This window comes from Nannobrachium achirus, assembly GCF_963921795.1.
Source record: "Nannobrachium achirus genome assembly, chromosome: 8".
NCBI lineage: Eukaryota > Metazoa > Chordata > Actinopteri > Myctophiformes > Myctophidae > Nannobrachium > Nannobrachium achirus.
This window is the reverse complement of record NC_137817.1, coordinates 30352226-30371471: the sequence shown is the minus strand read 5'-3', so window position 1 is coordinate 30371471 and position 19246 is coordinate 30352226. Positions and strand designations below refer to the sequence as shown.

Below are 19246 nucleotides of genomic sequence, written 5' to 3'. Positions count from 1 at the left end.
GACCTCAGGCTGTCCCAGCTATGGCCTCTTAACCCCCCTGAGCGTGTGGTGAATGTGTGAGCGTGTGCGTGTGTGTGTGTGCATGCGGAAAGGACAGGTTTTCACCCCCCACAGCTGTCGCAGCTCCCATGGAGGCGTCCCAAGGGGAGAGTAGTAGAGCAGTAGGCTACCGACTCGTTTCACACAGATGAACCCCGCCTTTGGCCTCAGCACACTTGACAGCCATGCGAAAGGCTCTCATTCACACTTGCAGAATGCTCACATGTAGGGATGGGATGATATGAAAATGTCATATCATGATTATTGTGACCAAAGAAATCGCGATTTACGATATTATTGCGATAATCAAAATCCATTATCCTTGGGCGGAACATTTGCCAAAAAATAGCAGATTTACAAGCTCACAATGCGTCGCAACGCGACATGTTTTGAGCTTGTAGATCGGCAATTTTTTGGCAAAGACATTTGTAGACAGTGAAAAAAAGACATATATTGTATATTGGTATACTGTATATATCAAGTACGTATATTATAAGTACCCTTTACCAATTATAGAGGCGTTTAAGTGGTACCGGATATGCAGCTCAGCAAATAAAAGGTGAATTGATCCCAGTGCATGACGAAGGACGATATCACGATAAATTAAATCTCCACGATACAATTATCGCAAGTGTTTTTTTATCACGATAAACGATAATATCACTTATCATCCCATCCCTACTCACATGTACAACTGCCGTTTGTCAAATCCTTTGCCCTTCCATTACATTAATTCTCACTTAAACCTTTTTTTTTCTTTCTTTTTTTTTTTACAAATTCAATCAATGCAGTATTTACTTCCAGGTAAATTATGTGGGTAAAATAGGGTATTGGCTTACTATAGCAAATTAACACTTTGTTATCTTGTTATATGACAAGACCACAAGGATGCACTGTGGTGCACTGTAGATCCCTCTTTGTTTTAACAAGGCTGTGTAACAATACATCCATAATGTTAGTAAAACACTCCATCTACCTAGGCCAACATAGGAAACTCCTCATATAAATGGAAATAAATGGACCAGTTAAGAGTCCATTTGGTGGTATGAGCTACATTGAAATAGCAACCCTCTAAATAATAAATCATTAGTGTTAGTTTTAACTAAAACGAATGATGCCAATGGCATAACCTCCCTAATCCAATTGTAAATGATCGATAGCAAGTACTAGGTGTGTAATTTGTGAACAAAGGGACAAAAATTGCAATGTGTATACAGATGGCAAGCAAATCATTAACTTCAGTGCAGTTTTTCATGGTGTGAGTATTTGTTCTGTATCTGGGGGGGATTCCCCCTTAAATGCTTCACATAGGGGCATTTACACACTTTGGGGGGATATTACACATTACATTTAATTATAGGTTTTACATTGTCGGCTTCAAATTGTATTTTGTCAATCTGTCAATTTGAGTGAGAGAGAGGGGGGAACTCAAGGGACAATAGATGGATAGAGACTGTATAGTATGGGAAATTACATTTTTTAAGATCAGTAGAATTCATTCTAATGTAGATTTTATGTATGACTATACAGTATGAGGTCTATGCATTTTGTGCCCACAGTCATGTGTCCTGTAGCCTAGTGTATGTTCTATACTACTCCTTGGATCATCAGAATACACAAAGGACAAAGAAGATCATTTACACTTCACAGAAACATAGATGGATAAGAACTAATTAAGAACCAGGCAGAGAAAAGCAACATGGAAGCCATTGGAAGGGGGTTGATCAATACTGACCTAACAATGAGATTTGGAGAAGAGGAAAGACAAGTAGAGATGTGCTCATTGGTCTGCTGTTTTTTACTGAACGGGGCTCCCTTCAGATGACGTATTTACATTTCAAGCCTGAATACTTCGTTGCACAATGACAACACACACGTTCGGCCACCCTCGATGCCCGATAGTCGCACAACAGTACAAATAAACACAGCCAGCGAAGGTGGATGCGGAGGGGGGCTTGTAGAGAGAGAGGCAGAAGCTCTGGAGAAAGAGCATGATAAACGCTCTGATAGACTAGCGGTCTGTCTGCACAGCGCCACAGACAGTCCTCCCCCATTCTCTTTGGCTGGGGAATTTCCCGCATTATGAGAGCTGAGTTTGCAAGAATCTATTAAAAATATGTGTAATTCAGGCCAAAATTCAGGCCCGCAATGAACGTTGGTTCGGTTGAGAGGGTGTAGATGAGCACATGTCCCCTCCGATACACGTTAAGATGCTTTTCACTTTCACTGGGAGGATGAACACACTATTCTTCCAAGTGTTGCCCCCACAGAATAGGCTTTCACTTTAATGGTATGGCGTTTAAAATAAGAAACATTTTCTCTGAAATCATAGCTGATAAAGAGACAACTAGGAAACCACAAGACAGTGGAAAGTATTTCTAGAAAGACAGATGACCGTTTAACTTTATTTGGACGCTGTTCACCTTTAAGGCTTGCTCTATAATCAAAGTTTCTGGCTCCATTCCCTGTGTTAAATACTGAGTAACATGCAAGACACCTAAGGGTGAAAAGCCATCCGTCTTGGTCATCTGTCTTGGCCATTTATGGATTCTGTCTGACATCATACATACAATTCCTTTTATGCCATATACGGAGATCTGAGTATCTGACATCACTGTGTGATGTCACCTGTGATGTCACAGTGATGTCACGTGTCAGCCTTTTATGCCAATATATGGAGATCCCTGCTCCAAGTTTCTGACATCACTGTGATGTCACCTGTGATGTCACAGTGATGTGTCAGGGGAACCAGTGTCAGGCGTTAGAGACAGATAGAAAGAGAGATACGGTCAAGCTGTGACGGTTCACATACTAAATAGTAGGGTCTCAACCTGAGGTCCTGTGACCATCCTCTGGGAAGGATGGTTTGATGATTGATTTGACCTCTATGGACACTTTATAAAAGATTTAGCTCCCAGGTCCCTCGCAGAAATGCCAGCAAAATGTTTGACAGCTAGGGTAATTTTCAGTCTCATTCACTTACAATACACTACACTATAAAGGCAAAAATGACTCCCAAAAAATCTGCTTTAAGTGGGATGTGAGGGGTAATAATAGGGGTGTTTAATTATTCTGAATCCATTGGAAGCATTTGTTTTGCATGAAAAACATTCCTTGGACTAAGAACGGCCAACAAATCTATGGTTTAGTGATGAGTCATCAATTTTCACAGTCTTTTTGGGTCCATTCCTTGGGCTTTTGGGGCCCAAGGAATGTTTTCATGCAAAACAAATGCTTCCAATGGATTCAGAGTAATTAAACACCCCTATTTTGACCCCTCACATCCCACTTAAAGCAGATATTTTGGGAGTCATTTTTGCCTTTATAGTGTAGTGTATAGTAAGTGAATGAGACTGAAAATTACCCGAGCTGTCAAACATTTTGCTGGCATTTCTGCGAGGGACATGGGGTCTAAATCTTTTTTTTTTTTTTTATAATCACATTTTTTATTGAGTTTACACAAGAAAATGAGTGACAGAAAAGTATTAATATACATAATATGCAAACTGCAATAAAACAAATAAAGACAGCAAACGGAAACAATAACAAAAAGAAAAATACAAACAAAAATACGGGCGGGCGAATAGCACAATACAATAGCCATACAGTTATCCATACTTATCCATACACAGTCAATTATTCAAAGTGGTATCATCTCCACACAAGGGGCAAATTAAAAGGTAAATTGAAGGAGTACAGCTGGGGCTTTCCAAACCAGGTCGTCACTTCCATTATAAATCAGTGTAGCTAGATCGTTGGGCAAATAGTTTATTAGCGGCTGCCAAATATTTAGAAAATCATCTTCCTTCTCTTTTAGTTTGGCACTGAGTCTTTCCATCTAAATCTTTTATAAAGGGTCCATAGAGGTCAAATCAATCATCAAACCATCCTTCCCAGAGGATGGTCACAGAACCTCAGGTTGAGACCCTACTAAAACTGGGACCTACGGTCGCAATGATACGCTGTGTACAAGACTTGTAATATGCACTGCAATCTGTATGTGTATCAATGCCATCACACACTGCATTTGTACAAACTACTTTTTTACAAAAAGAAAATCTATAAAAATGGCCAAATGCCTATCCCTAATGGGGACATCACATATACATACTAGTACCATTTTAGACATGTTGGCCAGGTGCCAAGTTTGCCTTTTCATTTGTAAGGTGCCTAGGGGCCTGAACTGAATCCAACACATAAGAAATAAATCACAGCTTTTCCAGTGGTGATATGCATCCTATTTCACTCAATCATATTCAAAAATAAAACATATTTTCTTATCACAGGACAAACAATAGTCAGATTAAAAAGACAAGTTGAGTGGGCAGAATTTGTAACTGTATCTGAGTAGTTAAACACTATGCTCAATCTTTAATGACTGGTGACAGGTATATTTCTTTAAGGAAATTAGGTCACATTCAAGCGCCTTGAGGTTGAGCTGGTACTGCACAGTATGGGACAAGGAACATACTGCCATGTAGGAATACTGCATACAGTACATTTGACAACCTTTTTCTCACCTGTCAAACCACACACGCACCTGTCATAACAGACTGCTGAATTACTGTCATGCTCAACAAGCACAGCTGCAGCCAGAGATTTGTACGATGTCAGTGACTGGCTGGCAAGACATTGGCCAATTTTCTTTCTTATTTGTATCATTTATTTTAAGAGATACAAGATAAGGTACATACAAATTGTCTTAATATAACCTTAAAGGGTGAGTTTTCAATACTCAGCAGACATATTCGTACAAAAAAGCAATATAACAATAATAATAATCAAGTGATAAAAGCTTCAAAAATGGAGGGGAGGGGGAACCCAGCAAACCCCCCTGATTCAGACAATATAGAACATCGCAACACCCAGTACTGTTGATTTAGCTATTTTTATTAGGAAGAAAACCAGGCTGGATCCCCAGCTCCGGATCTCCAATTAGTACATTGAACTTTGCTTGCATTCGTTTACATAGTAAAATAATTTCACCGCAAGTCTATGAGGAGCTTATTTTGAATTATCCATTTCTAATCAATGGAGCCATTATTTATTTTGTATTTCTTGTCCACCTTGGGTGTTAGATCATTGCAAGAACCAACACAATACCAAAAAGTGTTGGGGAAAAAAAATGATATACTACTTCCCAAAGATTAACCAGACTAGTCCTTACCCGTTCAAAGATATGAGCTCCGAAAAGATGTGCAGTAGCACACAGTATATGAGGGATGGAAAGTAACTTTCTGGTGCTTGCATGATAATATGTAGGAGCATCAATGTAAGAAATACCCGTTTCGTTTAAAGGCTACAGAGATACTGTGTACCGATCTACATGACAACATCTGAAAGAGGGCCAGCCAACATGTTAGATGCAGAATAGATATGCCTCATGCTAGATGCAGAATAGATAGTACACCATAAAAATGCTAATATACAGCATATGATTTGTGAAAGTGACAAACGGGCTTCACAGTTATGTCACTATGTTCATATGCTAATGGTGATGCGATTTCAGATCAATTGCTCCAGCCACTGAGGAGAAACGCTGTGAAAGACACTCAGACACTCAGACAGACAGACACTCACATTCGGAAATTAGATGTGAGACATTCGTGACCAAATGGTCTATTGCAGGCATCCAAATTAAAACCCACAAACACACATACTTAGGCGTAAATCAGTGACCAGAGAGCCGCACAGAGGATCCAACTTAACGACCACGCCCCCTGGTGCTGGCAGGTTTACAATTCATTGCCTCCTCTGAAGCCAAGGCCAGGCGACAGCCTCAGCAGAGTGACAAACAGTCCTATCATCTCCCTCAGCGAGCCCACAGTAAAACATCTTTAAAGGGACTGACCCTCCGATGTCACTCAACACACTGCCTGGCCAGTGCCTATACCATTTACATTAGTGCACAAGCCACAGGAAATGGGGTGGGGGGTGGGGTGCCGCAGTTCTTCCTGTAACCGTATCATTCCAGTGACAGGCTAATGAGCTTAAATGATGATGAGGCAAGAGAGGGCCTCCAGCATGGCTAGTGAGAGGAGATGAGAAAGGTGAATCCCCTTAGAAGTCTAACAGGACTACTTACACTATGTCTGTGGCAGGACAGTTCACTGCTGGGTTCCTGCAGTACACAGATTTAGCGGCAACTTTAGTCTGCTGCTGCATTACTATTAACCTGAACATTCAACAGCCCAACAGAGATGAGTGGGAATCCAACTCTCCATGCCTATACATACACAGACATTGGCCGAGTTTCCCAAAGTGATTTTAGCCCATCGTAGCTCACGCATGGTCGTAGAGACCAAGCCCCGACTGTCATGTTCCCGTGTTTACATGGGTTCGGGCAGAGCGACTTATTTAGCCCCCTACAACTACACTAATAATCAGATTTCACAAATGCTTAATAAAGTCTCACTCCTGTCTAAATACGGTATGGCATTCTATAATTACCTGTATCCTCCGTGTTCTTTAATAAGAAGCCTTTTTATCCGATCGCGTTCTGTTTTCCCATGTATTTCCTGGCATTCTCCATGCGCACCAACCTTATTGAGATAAACAGACAGTGATCAGATAAAAAGGCTTCTTATTACAGAACACGGAGGATATGGGTAATTATAGAAAGCTGTACCATATTTAGACAGGTGTGAGACTTTATTAAGCACTTTGTTTGTGAAATCTGAATGTTGGTGTAGTTGTAGGGGCTAAATAAGTCACTCTGCCCGAACCCATGTAAACACGGGAACATGACGATCGGGGCTTGGTCTCTACGACCATGCGTGAGCTACGATGGGCTAAAATCGTTTTGGGAAACCCGAACAATGTCTGTTAATAATACAGAGAGTTCTCAAAGGGCTGCTCGACTATGGCAAAGAAATCATAATCATCATTATTCTTGGTCAATACTGAGATCACGATTATTTAACACAACAATTACTCATTGACTCTCATCATACATTTATTGAACAAAAAAAAACCCATAAAACTACTGTCTGGTTAATGTTAATAAAGATCCTAATAAAGGACCTGGTTAAGTTAGATTTGCATTTTATATGTACGTGTTTGCTAATTCATTGCAGAATTGCAATGGATAGGCAAGCTTCCTGACCAAAATCAAACATTTAATCCTCCATATAGCATGAAGATACACAGTAAATTCAAGATATCTTGTTTGGAACCAAAGTGTTGGACCAAGAAACATATGACTTTGCTGAAACATGGAGGGGATGAGAGTACGTTGACTGCCATTGCCATTAGTGTTTGTTTTTCTTTCTTTTTAACGACTAATGAGAACAGACACTGTTGCTCTATTTTCTCCAACTGACTCAGTGCGACACAACAACAATGGCAAACGGGCACTGTATTATCAGGGTCATGTGCGTGGGGAGGTGGATGGGGGTGATTGGCCGTTATAAAGCAGTAGGACAAAGAGGGCCTCTGACAATTCAAGCTACTCTCTCTTCTCTCTGTCTCTTGCTCAGTTTTTTCTCAATGGCGCCATTGAGTGTGGAAGCAACTAGGGCCCTTTTCTATGAGGACTGTGTGAGCTCCCAGAAGAGTAAGCAAGCTCTCACAAACAAACCTGCTTGTTCTGGATCAATGCCTCTCCCAGTCAGAGTGGGTCTCCTAGAGATATCTACCATCTAGTCTTTCTGTAGAAGTGCAGGCCTAGGGCCCAACCTGCAATTGACTTTGCTCCTTCTAATAAAAAGGCACTTGGCAGCTGAAAAGTAAGGTTTAGCTGCTGAGAAATACAGAAGCAATGATAATGACACTATTTCATTAAGAGGAGAGTCACGCCTCTTCCCTGATGTGCTATGAAAATGCCGCTGCAGCTGCCTCCACCCAACAGTTGTATAGTCGTATGGCATGGATAACATCAGCCAGTGGAGAGAGTGGCACGGCCAGGAGATAGCGTGCAGAGATAGAGATAATAGTGGCCACTTGTTCCTCTGATGCCTGTGAAATGATGGACCCCTCTGGGGAGTTTCCTCCGAGAACCAACGCACACAGTAAATGTACTGTAACTGGATTTGTATCTGTGTTCAGGGAGGCCGAGTCTAACGTGGGAAAGGCTCAGACTATTGCAGGATGGCATGGACACAACGCACTGAAGTCGCATGAATCATTTAAGATGTGAGGTACTTAATTATGGACAATGGACACAGATCTAGTCATCAAACATATAATTTTCCAAACAACTCACTCACGCTCTAACGCTCACGCTTATCTACGTTTATCTATTCACTCGCTTCAGCAACTGATCCCAAAGTTCACATGGTATTGGCCATTAGCATTATACCAACGGTGACGGAGCCCGAATTTCATTTCTCCCAAATTAAAGCTGTTTATTAGCGTTTTCTATTGTCTGTTGGTTACGGTCTGTTCCTCCAGGCCATGGGATCTGGAGCCCCACACACACACACAGCTCCCTCTCTCACAGTTAGGAATGTGCTCTCTCTCTCTCTCTCTCTCTCTCTCTCTCTCTCTCTCTCTCTCTCTCTCTCTCTCTCTCTCTCTCTCTCTCTCTCTCTCTCTCTCTCTCTCTCTCTCTCTCTCTCTCTCTCTCTCTCTCTCTCTCTCTCTCTCTCTCTCTCTCTCTCTCTCTCTCTCTCTCTCTCTCTCTCTCTCTCTCTCTCTCTCTCTCTCTCTCTCTCTCCATCATTATTGGCAATTATGCAACAAATGTGTCCAGATTTTGAACCGCTTTATACCTGGGGTCACTATTTTGGGCATGCCATTTTTGGGCATGTCAAACATTTCCAAAGATTATTTAAAATGTTCAAATACTCCATATACGATATGGAGTATTTGAGTATATTTGGCAAAAGGGCCTTTCTGTGTGGAGTTTGCATGTTCTCCCCCATGTCTCCTAGGGTAGATACCCTCACAAAAACATGCAGTAATCCTGGTCTCAATAATGCCTCCCCCTGGCCAGCCAGGGCGCCTGATGGAGGGGAAAGGAACTGGTTGTAATAACATGATCCTTCCACCCGCTACGTTCATACTGTGGATATCCCCCTGTCAGGTGAAAAGAAACAACTTGGACTACTCATGCATTGAAGGAAGCATGAGGTCAGTCCGTTGTCTCCCCATGCGCGGCAGAGGGAGAGCAGAGCCCAGGATTACATAGCTTAGGCAATTGGCACTGGGTGAAAAAATGGGTTACAAAATCGTGTGATAAAAATTATTAAAAAAAATAAAAAAATACTCCATATACAAGCTGACAATGCGTAGCATCGCGATGCATTGTGAGCGTATAGATTGGCTATTATTTGAAAAATAAATAAATGGAAGGAGGCAGGCAGGTTTACTGGTCCGGAGAACACAATCACTGGCCTGGGATTCAGCTCAGGTCTCAGGTGCACAGCAGCAACGTGCAGCGAGCCAAGAGTTTTCAGGAGTCCAGTGGGAAAGTGCATGAGGGTATTGAATTTCCGGTCACATCGAGAAAGGAAATACAGGCCCCTCTGTCTAAACTGTGGGTTTTGAACAACATAGTACAACTCGAAGAGAGCAGAGCTTAGGAAGACCCTGATCACTAGTCCTGTCGGAATATGTGGAGACTTTAAAATTACATTAGTAAAAGCTTGGCACCTGTGAGGCAGGGCGCATTATCATGGTTGGCTGTCCACTCTGGTGTACTAGCAATGCTGGTTACTGAAAAAAGTACACAATTTCCTTTCATCACCTCCCAACTCTCACAGGCTGTTACATCTGGTAGAACTGCATGTGCTTTGAGTAATTGTTCTTATGGTTTAGTTAATGCTTCCACAAAGGTATACCTTTGGTCGTCACACACTCAGTCCTCAAATCATCGTATTATTTTATTGTGCCATCAAAATAATAACACACGCCTTCCCTTGTGATCACATTATTCTGGCTTATTTGAGCTAAAATTAGCAAATCTTGAATTCATCCTATTCCGAATCCAAACCCCAACCTGATATGACTGTGCATGCGTGCGTGTAATGGTCTAAAGCAAAATGAATCTCAGATGTCAGTTTTCCGACTTCTAGATGAGGTTAAAGAGTGTTAACAGGCTTTCCACTCATAACCACAGTTTTCCCCCTGTGGGAAGATAGTAACACACAAAGAACAGCTGTCTGACACCCACTAGAAGATGTGGAAGAGTAGGAAACAAACACTAACTGATGTAATGAATGTTCAGAGTCAGACTCAGTTTTATTGTATTTGTACACATTTATTTATTTATATATTATAATTGTTATTACAGGATGACCACCACTCCACCTGGTTAAATCTTTTGCTATTGATGCTGGAATCAATGGCTCCAAAGTCCAAACTGAGAAAAGAGATCTGAGCTTTTGGGTCAATCAGATCGTCAGAGCATTTTCTTTCTTGACAATTATTCAATTATGTATATTTTTGCTTCTTTCATGTGGTATGGTTTGACCACTACTAGTTAACAAGTAGAACTGCCTGATGGTCAACATTCAATATCTCCACAAGCAAAAAAGCGTGCTCTATTGGCTCAGTGATAAGAATTTCACATAGTGCAAGTTTAAGTTAAACTTTTGTCCTTTAAAATTCAAACAGGAAACATGGTGTCCTCTGTCCTTGACCAACTTCTTTCCTGGGCAAAGAAGTGTCTAATCTCTCTCAACCTCATCTGGTCTCATTCTGCTCTGATTTCAAAGCACTCGTGATTAGGGATGAGGCCGAATATTCGGCACCGAAAATTTTTGTCCGAAAATGGCTAAAAATGCATTTTCGGTTTTCGGACGTATTGTTTTTAAAACCGAATAGTATAGCACCGAATAGTGTGAAGAACAGGGGTCCAGTATAATCTCTCAAAAAGCAGCATCAGCATGCCACAGTAGTTCTGTTGGTGTGGCCAACAGCGTTAGCTAGAATCTAGATTGTTGAAACTTGTAAACAAAGGGAACGGAGGGCTGCTGTCCCTCGGACGCGCCTCCATAGTCCACGTTAAAATAATTTACCGCATCGCGGTAAAAGAAAAACATTAGCGAATAGCAAAGGCTGCGGGCCGCGATTTTCTGCAAAGTAGACTTCCCAAGCAATATGGAGACGTTTTAATTTTAGAAATCCCTTCATAATTGACTACGCAATCTAATAATGTCCTTAAATCCTTGTGCATTGATTAAAAGCTGCAAAGTGAAAGTGATTTCTGTGCAACTGTGGCTCCCCCTCCAACTTTTGGTGTGTGTCTTAGGGTGCTTTTTTTTGCCTTGATGAAACTTAAGCAAGGCAGCGACATACAGTACTTTCTTCCTTGACAACAATGAGAGGCAGACAATACCATTACTGACATTTTGCTGAATATAAAAACGTTTTATATTGCTAATAAACAAAGTCAAATGGAATCTTTTGGAAACTTAATGGGTCTGTAACTCAGTGAATAAATGGAACCAAATGGACCTGTTCCATTTGTACTCTAGTATTTTAACATTTAATATAAATTGGGGTCCCAGTGATATAAATATAATTAAATGGGTGTCTGTAGCCTAGTGTATTTAGAAATCCTAGTTCTAAGTTCAAACATTAGCCAAATTGTAAAATAAATATAAGAAATAGAAATCTGGAATAACATGTGGGTCCCTGGCTGGCACACAATATTTTGAGAAGGGAGTCTGTGACTAAATTGGCCTATATAATTATGGTTTTGACATAATCACGTTTGCCATAATAAGGTAGCTTTACAGCAAATGTACTGTAATGACAGCAATGATACAAAAATGGCAATAAAAATACATTATGCGCATAATAATATATATTAATAATATTCGGCTATTCGGTATTCGGTTTTCGGCCGAGTGTTTCCATTATTCGGTATTCGGTTTCGGCCAAGAATTTTCTATTCGGCACATCCCTACTCGTGATATCTGATGGTCCATTTATTACCTCATCTGTACATTTGATATATATTCCTCATCTTCAATAATGTCATGCACTAGAATGTACCACTTTGCACTAAATTGAGTGATCTTGCTCCTTTCTGCCAATTGTGTCATGTGTATGTATGGTTGACTTGTGCACCACGGTCAACTAATCAAAGTCCTGTGCATTTATTGTGCTTCTATTTATGCTACTGATTGGGTCCATGCTACCCACAGATCTCCTGTCCTGTCCCGTACTGTCCCGTCCTGTCCCAAGTGTCCCCACCCTGTCCTGAAGTGATCTTGTCCCTGGACCCAGGAGTTTGGGGAGAGGCAGCACAGCAGGCAAGCAGGCACAGAGCTACTGGAGGAAATTAAAAACACATCCACCCTTGCTCCTCCTCCCTCTCCTGCCGAGTACAGCCAGAAAATCTGCCTACTGGGTTCCCTTCATTTTTAATCTCCATTCCCAGAATACTCAAGAGTTTCAGATATGAGAGAATATGACCTGGGTCTGGTGCCTCCTGGGCAACTGGTTATTCAGGAATCCTCTGATCACAACAAGGCCTTCTCCCCCCCGTATTTTTGAGGGAAAGACGACAAGAATGAGCCTCAATTGTACTCTCTCTGACTGGCTATTCAGGAATCCATAACCCTTTTCACTTAAAACTCATTAAGAGGAAGCCCTTTCTCCAGAAACTCATTTATGAGGGCCTCGCTCTCCTCTTCCTCTGTGCATTCTTTCCCCCGCTACTGTGGTTGAGTTGGTGCGCAACGTCTGGAATCAGTGGGTTTTCAGCCAAGGAGATGAAAGGAGTAAAGTAGGAGAGCGGCGGGCAAACAGACAGACTGACTGACACAGGGAAGAGAAGGGGGCTAACCTAAGGGGTAGGAGAGAAGGAAATGTTGAACAGAAAAGACAGGCAAGACAACATGGAAAATAGAGGGAGTGGAGGGGCTGTATAGAGGGGAACCCCCCAAAAATATGATCCACCATGTTTTCACAGTCAGTCAAACTGAGAATGGCCAAGTGAAGAAATTCCCCCAGTCTAACCACCTGACATCCACTCTAACAATGCAAGGTCCAATCCATTCAAAATATTAAACATATTCACATTCTCACACATCTTGAAGGCAAATATTGCAATATCTATTTGTATTGCATTCCGTTTTAGTCTCAAGTGCAGATTTCTTTGCAGACAAATCTAATTTATCTGCACTATTCTATTAGCTCTCCAATGCAACCATATTGAATACTACATTTTGTTGGTTAGTTAACACTACTGAATGATGAGGAGAAAAACTAGTATAGACCAGAATGCCAGTCATGTAGAAGCATACACATGGAGGTGGATTTATTTGGTTCTGTGTAAAAAATGCAAAGCCGGCAGTAATGACAGCTCTTCGGTATGCCACTATTTCGGGATATCTGTATTAAAGTGGCTCATCATGTCTGCCACTCTTGAGGGACAGTTTCATCTAAACATGTTCAAGCAGCCCAAACAACCCAAACAAAGTGGCCTGGAACTGCTGGCGTAACAGGAAATTCAACTCAAGACACAGTAGCATACACACACAGGAGAGTTGAAATGACTCCAAAGAAACCAGGCAATCAAGTTTCACTACACCATGACTCACCCACTGCTCACAAAATGTGTTGTTCCTCAACAGACAATCAACAATAAGCAGCTTCTCTTTTATATGGGTCACCTGATTGTTTGATTGAATGATGATAAAAGTGTTTCCGTTGTTATCGAGAGAACAGACAGTATGTAATGCAAGAAGTACTGGGGGGGAAACGGAAGTTCTGGAAAAAACATTCAACACGTGAGAAACCAACCTAAAGCTTGTTTTCAAAGGCCTGGAACTTCCTCTGTGATCCCATAATGCAACTGTAGTCAGAACCAGAGAGGCAGCCAAGTAGTAGAGTAGAGAGATGGTTTGAGTGGTTGCATCTGTGGCAGGTCTGGTTAATGAGACTAGCATGTCTCTTTATGTGACACATGTGTTGCAGAAACAGAGACACACTTTTATGCTTGGCAACGCCTTCTTTCTACTAATTAGCCCCTCAGCCTTTCTCTTCTTACAGTATTCCCCACCACCTTCTGCCCTCTTCAATATAACCCCCCGGGTATGTAAGAGCAAGATTGCTACCGTGTAAATATGGCCAATCAGTGTTTTCTGCATGCCAATTCCCTCTTTCTAGCCATCTCTCAAGCTCACCTGTGTATTAATCGTGCTCAGCTCAACACCACGTCTCTCTCTCTGCCTGTCCTCTCCCTCTGCCAGATGGACAGAGCAGAGGGTGAAAACGGAGAGCGGGAAACAAACAGCAGAGTGCCTACAGCTCTCTGGGTGGCCTGGGTCCAAGCTGTTTGCCGTTTGCTGATGGTGTATGCGAGGCAGCAGTAGCTCATGATAGAAACATGCAGCAACCCCACACACACACACCTGTGAGTGCTAGATGGTAGCCATGTAATGAACCCTGTTCAAGCCACTAACCACTTAGAGCTGTGGTTTGCTCTGATGCTTTTTATAAACACAGACCTGGAGAACATTAGGAACAGGTGTCTCACACACACACTTATGTACAGTATGTATGGAGCTAGGAAGTTGCAGTCGTGCTAAGATACAAACGAACGAGACTCGCTCTCTTTCTCGTTTTTACCTTGTTTTCCTGCCAGAAGTCAGGCACTCACAAAAGCAAATATTGACTGTGGGCTGGTTGGGTGCAGCCTCTGTGCTCTACCGCATCACCTTGGACTACAGCTCAAACGGCTGAAGCCGGCTTCCAAAGCCACACAAACCACTCTGGTCTGTTAGTCACTGTGTTAGCGGCTGAAAGAAAAAACCCACTCAAAGTCAGGTCTGCGACAGTATTTTTTCCTGCTTTCTTTCATTGCTGGCATAACTGTCATTTCCACATTTCTGAAAAAAAGAGGCATGGGATTATTTTCAGGTCACTGCAGTGATTCAGACAGTAGCTAAAAACTAAAGGAATACGACTGACGATTGTCTGACCTAGTAGTTCTCAACCCGAGAGACCGTTTAATCTCAAAACATTTGAGGCGAGAAGTAGGCAGGTATCAAACATGATTCAGCATTTGCCTTGGGGCTGTACATGACGCACCGTAATGTGTCGCATGTCATAGCATTTTGATCAGATACACACCCAGCCCGTTTCACAAAGACATTTGTCACGATATGGTCACTAAAAGTCATTTAATTTGATCTTTAGATAGTAGGCAGCATTTTTCTTTTGAGGAGAGAGAGCGAGCCAGGAATTTGGCTGTGTGTGTGTGTGTGTGTGTGTGTGCACACTGAGACAGACAGATCACGTTGGCTCCGTGCAGAAGACAAGCCTCCTAAACCTAACCTGCCCTACCAAAGTTTAAGAAACATTCATAATGACAACAGTGAAAAGTTTATCTAGATAAGGAAATATTGTTACTCTGTGACAGAGAGTCTCTACATGAAACAGTGGCTTCTCGAAAAGCCCATCAAAGGAACCGCAAGATCCATCTAAGAGTACCACACCTGACACCCCACAAGAATCATCGACCTTAATCGCAAGTGAGAAACATAAAGTGGTTAAGGATGCATCGTTTATACACAGCCAAAGCTGTGCAGCGATGCACTTGCAGCACTCAGATCCACTGTCATACCTGTGTGACCTTGTGTCCAGGAGGTAGGGGTCTACAACCACTTCCTGGTGAAACCGGAAGTGAACAGATCCACTTGTGGGTTGCACCATTTAACTCCACACCCCTCGGAGAGGGTGTGGGTGAAGTTTCAAGTTTCCGACAAACCGGAAGTAGGAAGGAAAACCTGACATGGTCATTTTGTATTAAATTGAAGTCTGTAGGACCAGCTGGACCACTCAACATGTTTGGGGCCTGTAGCATGCTGGGAACTGGGCTTATCACTGATGAAACCCCAGCCAATAGGAACATAGAGGGGGCGGAGCAATGGTGCGCCAGTGGAACCTAGGGAGTGGCACACGTGGTCCCTGGTGTGGTATTGTAAGGCAGGCAGACCCTAGCTCGTAAACCACCAACTTCCGGAGGTTGGTGGTTTACGAGGCTAGGCAGACCCCTGACCAGTGTTGGTGGTAAGTTTGGTGTGGAATGGATCGGAGCAACAGTGCGCTTCGCAGGTCTGCATGTTAGGTTTGTGACGTCCACCCACCCACCTTGGGTTGACCCTCTAGGCTAATTTAATATAGGATAGATTCACCTGTAATGTTATGAAATGGATCAGCCTGAGGTTCTGGCACGCAAAAGCTTAAAACCAAAGAAAATTAAGAGGTATTTCCAAACCAAACACCCAGATCACATTGATAAACCAGTAGTCTTTTCAACATAAAGAGGCAGAACTGTGGGGCCAATGTGAGTGGCCCACTCGAGCTGCATGAAGAGGTGCCTATTCCGTCCCAGGATGGATACCAATAAATTGCAGGCATTTCAAGCGAGTGGGAACGGGAATCTAGACTTGAGGGAGAGTGAGAGAAGGTGGTATCAGTTCCCCCAGGTGTGAATAGAAGAGAAGTCACAGTAAGCGACCATAAGAAGCCCAGATGGCAAAGATCCTGTCTGGACAGCCCCCACCACCACCATCACCCCTATCCTACCCTGGCCTGCACTGGGCCATCTGTCTGACAAAGCAAATTGTTCTAGGCCAGGTCAGGTCTTTAGCGGGCACTGGGCAGACTGGAAACTACTTCCTCCGACGCTCTAATTTATCATCGTTTGGCTTGCCTCCATCTCATCTTTCTTAATGAAATCCCTGAACTGGTAAAGTAGCAGCTTCAATTGTGGTTTAAATTATAAAACAATGCCCTGGAAGAATGCATGTTCTCATGTGAGAGCTCAGAGATAATGCAAGTCTTAGGGGGACAAGGGGGCTTCTGTGAGATGCTAACAACAAGCCTTCATGGCTGCCTGAACCCATCAGAATGTAGATGAAGATCTATGCGATGCTGGTTATGTGCCACTGTACCCCGCGCACCCCCCCCCCCCCCCACCACCACACACACACACACACAAAACCAGGCCACTGTTAAAGTTTAAGTTCTGCCACCATGACTAAGCAGCGTGGACTTGGCCAAGACCTTCATACAAAAAGAAGGACAGCATCTTTCAGCCCAAATGATGCACTGTCTTTTCAATCGAGGGCTTCTCTTTGTCATTCCAGCTCACATGTTCTTCTATTTATTGCCTCTGCCAGTTGATCAATTCATTCTCTCTCAGTCATTTTCATTCACAGTCTTTACGCTGTACTATGTAAACTCATTTTCCTGCACAGACACTTTTACACACACGTCCCACTTTCATTGTAGAAAATAGTATCTCACCCTAACCCCCGCCCGCTCATTAGCATAGGAGGGACGCAGTAAAGATGTGGGAAGGAAGAAGATAGCAGGGGAAATAAAGAGAATAGGGAATGAGTTGGGGGTGAGGAAATACAGCTGACCCCGATTCTGCAGTGTGTCGTGTGTGTGCGCTCTGGTAGGAGGGGGTTGCCAGCCAGCCCACGTGCACTGCAGACGTAAACCCACAGTGACAGGACCGTTGCCCTGAACTGCTGCACTTCTACTGCACACACACACACACACACACACACACACACACACACACACACACACACACACACACACACACACACACACACACACACACACACACACACACACACACACACACACACACACACACACACACACACACACACACACACACACACACACAAGAGGAGGCACCATCCTGACATGTCGACAAAACTGATACCGTAAACCCAAGCAATAACAAAAACAATCGGCCTCTGTTGAGTGCTGGGTATGTATCAGTGAAATCTGTGCAGCCCTATGGCACCCACCCGTGCATGCATGTGAAAAGAGAAAACAGCCTGCACACAAAGAATGTGGGGAACGTGGCGCTACTATGAGCCAATTCTTATTAACTGTGGGAGGCCAACATAGCGAGGAAAACAGGCGTGCAGCGGTGGTTCTTAAACTGAGGTGATTAAAGCCTGACCGATATTTCGGTCATTATTGATTATTATCAGTAACGCCAGTTATGCAGCTGATGCGTCTCAATTTTTAACCACTTTCAGCCTTTCTGTCCCTATATTTTGGGTATGTAATTCTTGGACTCTCCAAAATCGGGAACGGCTTAAGATTTCTGGCATCAGTCGGGCACTACACTTGATGGGAGCTTGAAGCCCTACCGCCTACCCACCCCTCAATGTGGAAGGGACCCCCCTGGGGCAGCAGACCAGTCCAGCGACAACCACTCAAGTGGGGGACTGGGGGTACATTAACATGCCTGCTCGGCTGTGAATGTTGTTAGAAACCAACAGGAGGCTCACTTCAAACCACATCAGGGCCACTTCACTGGTGTGTGTTTATGATGGGGAAACTGCCTGATGAGTTGGCAAGCCACACAGAGAAGAGAGAGCAACACATTAACTGTATTATGTATCCATCCGGTAGAATTCTTTGGTTATTCCACTGTTAAACTGATGACAGTTTCTAGGACTACCCATGTTTTTTAGATTACTATTTCTATGCATTTGATGTATTACTACTACGACTACTGGCTCACTTGGGAAGGATTAAAAGCATTAAGCTAACGTTTTGGCAGGAGACCCCGGTTGGTGTGCTACTGCTAAGTGGGTTAAAGCACACAAGTCTAATAATCGCTGTGGCCTTGGCTTGCACCCCCCACTGATTTCTCTCTCACTCCTTCCTTCTCTATCTGCCAGCACCATTTCTGTCCAAGTTCAAGAGAGTCCCACAAATGACATATGGAGGATACTACAAATTGCCTGAAAGAAGACATGCATCAGGATTTATACACTTTTTCATCAACGTTATTACATTAGTTTGCCATGATGACTACTTTTAACTTAATTTCCACAACATTTCCCAGGGCTGCCACTGAAAAATATGTGCTGTAACACTGACTGTAATGAGAGGCAGACTGTTGCACAACCTTTATATACATCACAGAAACGTTACTGCCCCCACGATGGTTCCATGGCGTGCACAGTCAAATTACAAGACTATTTTAAAATAATTGGTTTCATTAATAATGTGCTTGACATACTGACTAAATACAAGACTTAAGAAACAAACCCGAAAAATTGAATAGCTTTAACAGATTTCTCTGTGGTTTTCATGACAGTAAGGATGCAGCATAATGTCATCATAATACTGCACACATGAACAAAACAAGTCCCAGACTAATCCATGTCATTCTGGCCCTTAGGGACATAACTGTCTTTTACAAGGGTCTGCTACCTCTCCTTTCCCACACCAATGAGCAATCTAGTACTTTAGTACTTCCCCC

The 19246-nt window shown here is 42.8% G+C and overlaps 1 protein-coding gene across 4 annotated transcripts in view; it reads right to left on the bottom strand.

Moving 5' to 3' along the window:
* The window catches only part of sipa1l3 (signal-induced proliferation-associated 1 like 3), an 85030-nt gene that overhangs the window by 53866 nt on the left and 11918 nt on the right, over nucleotides 1–19246 (bottom strand). Inside the window, exon 2 of one of the 4 annotated variants that reach the window (XM_080732326.1) lies at nucleotides 6490–6581. The exons of the other annotated variants lie outside the window; for them this stretch is intronic. The gene's annotated coding sequence lies outside the window, so the exon portion shown is untranslated. The remainder of the gene's footprint in view (nucleotides 1–6489; nucleotides 6582–19246) is intronic. 4 annotated transcript variants of the gene reach the window in all.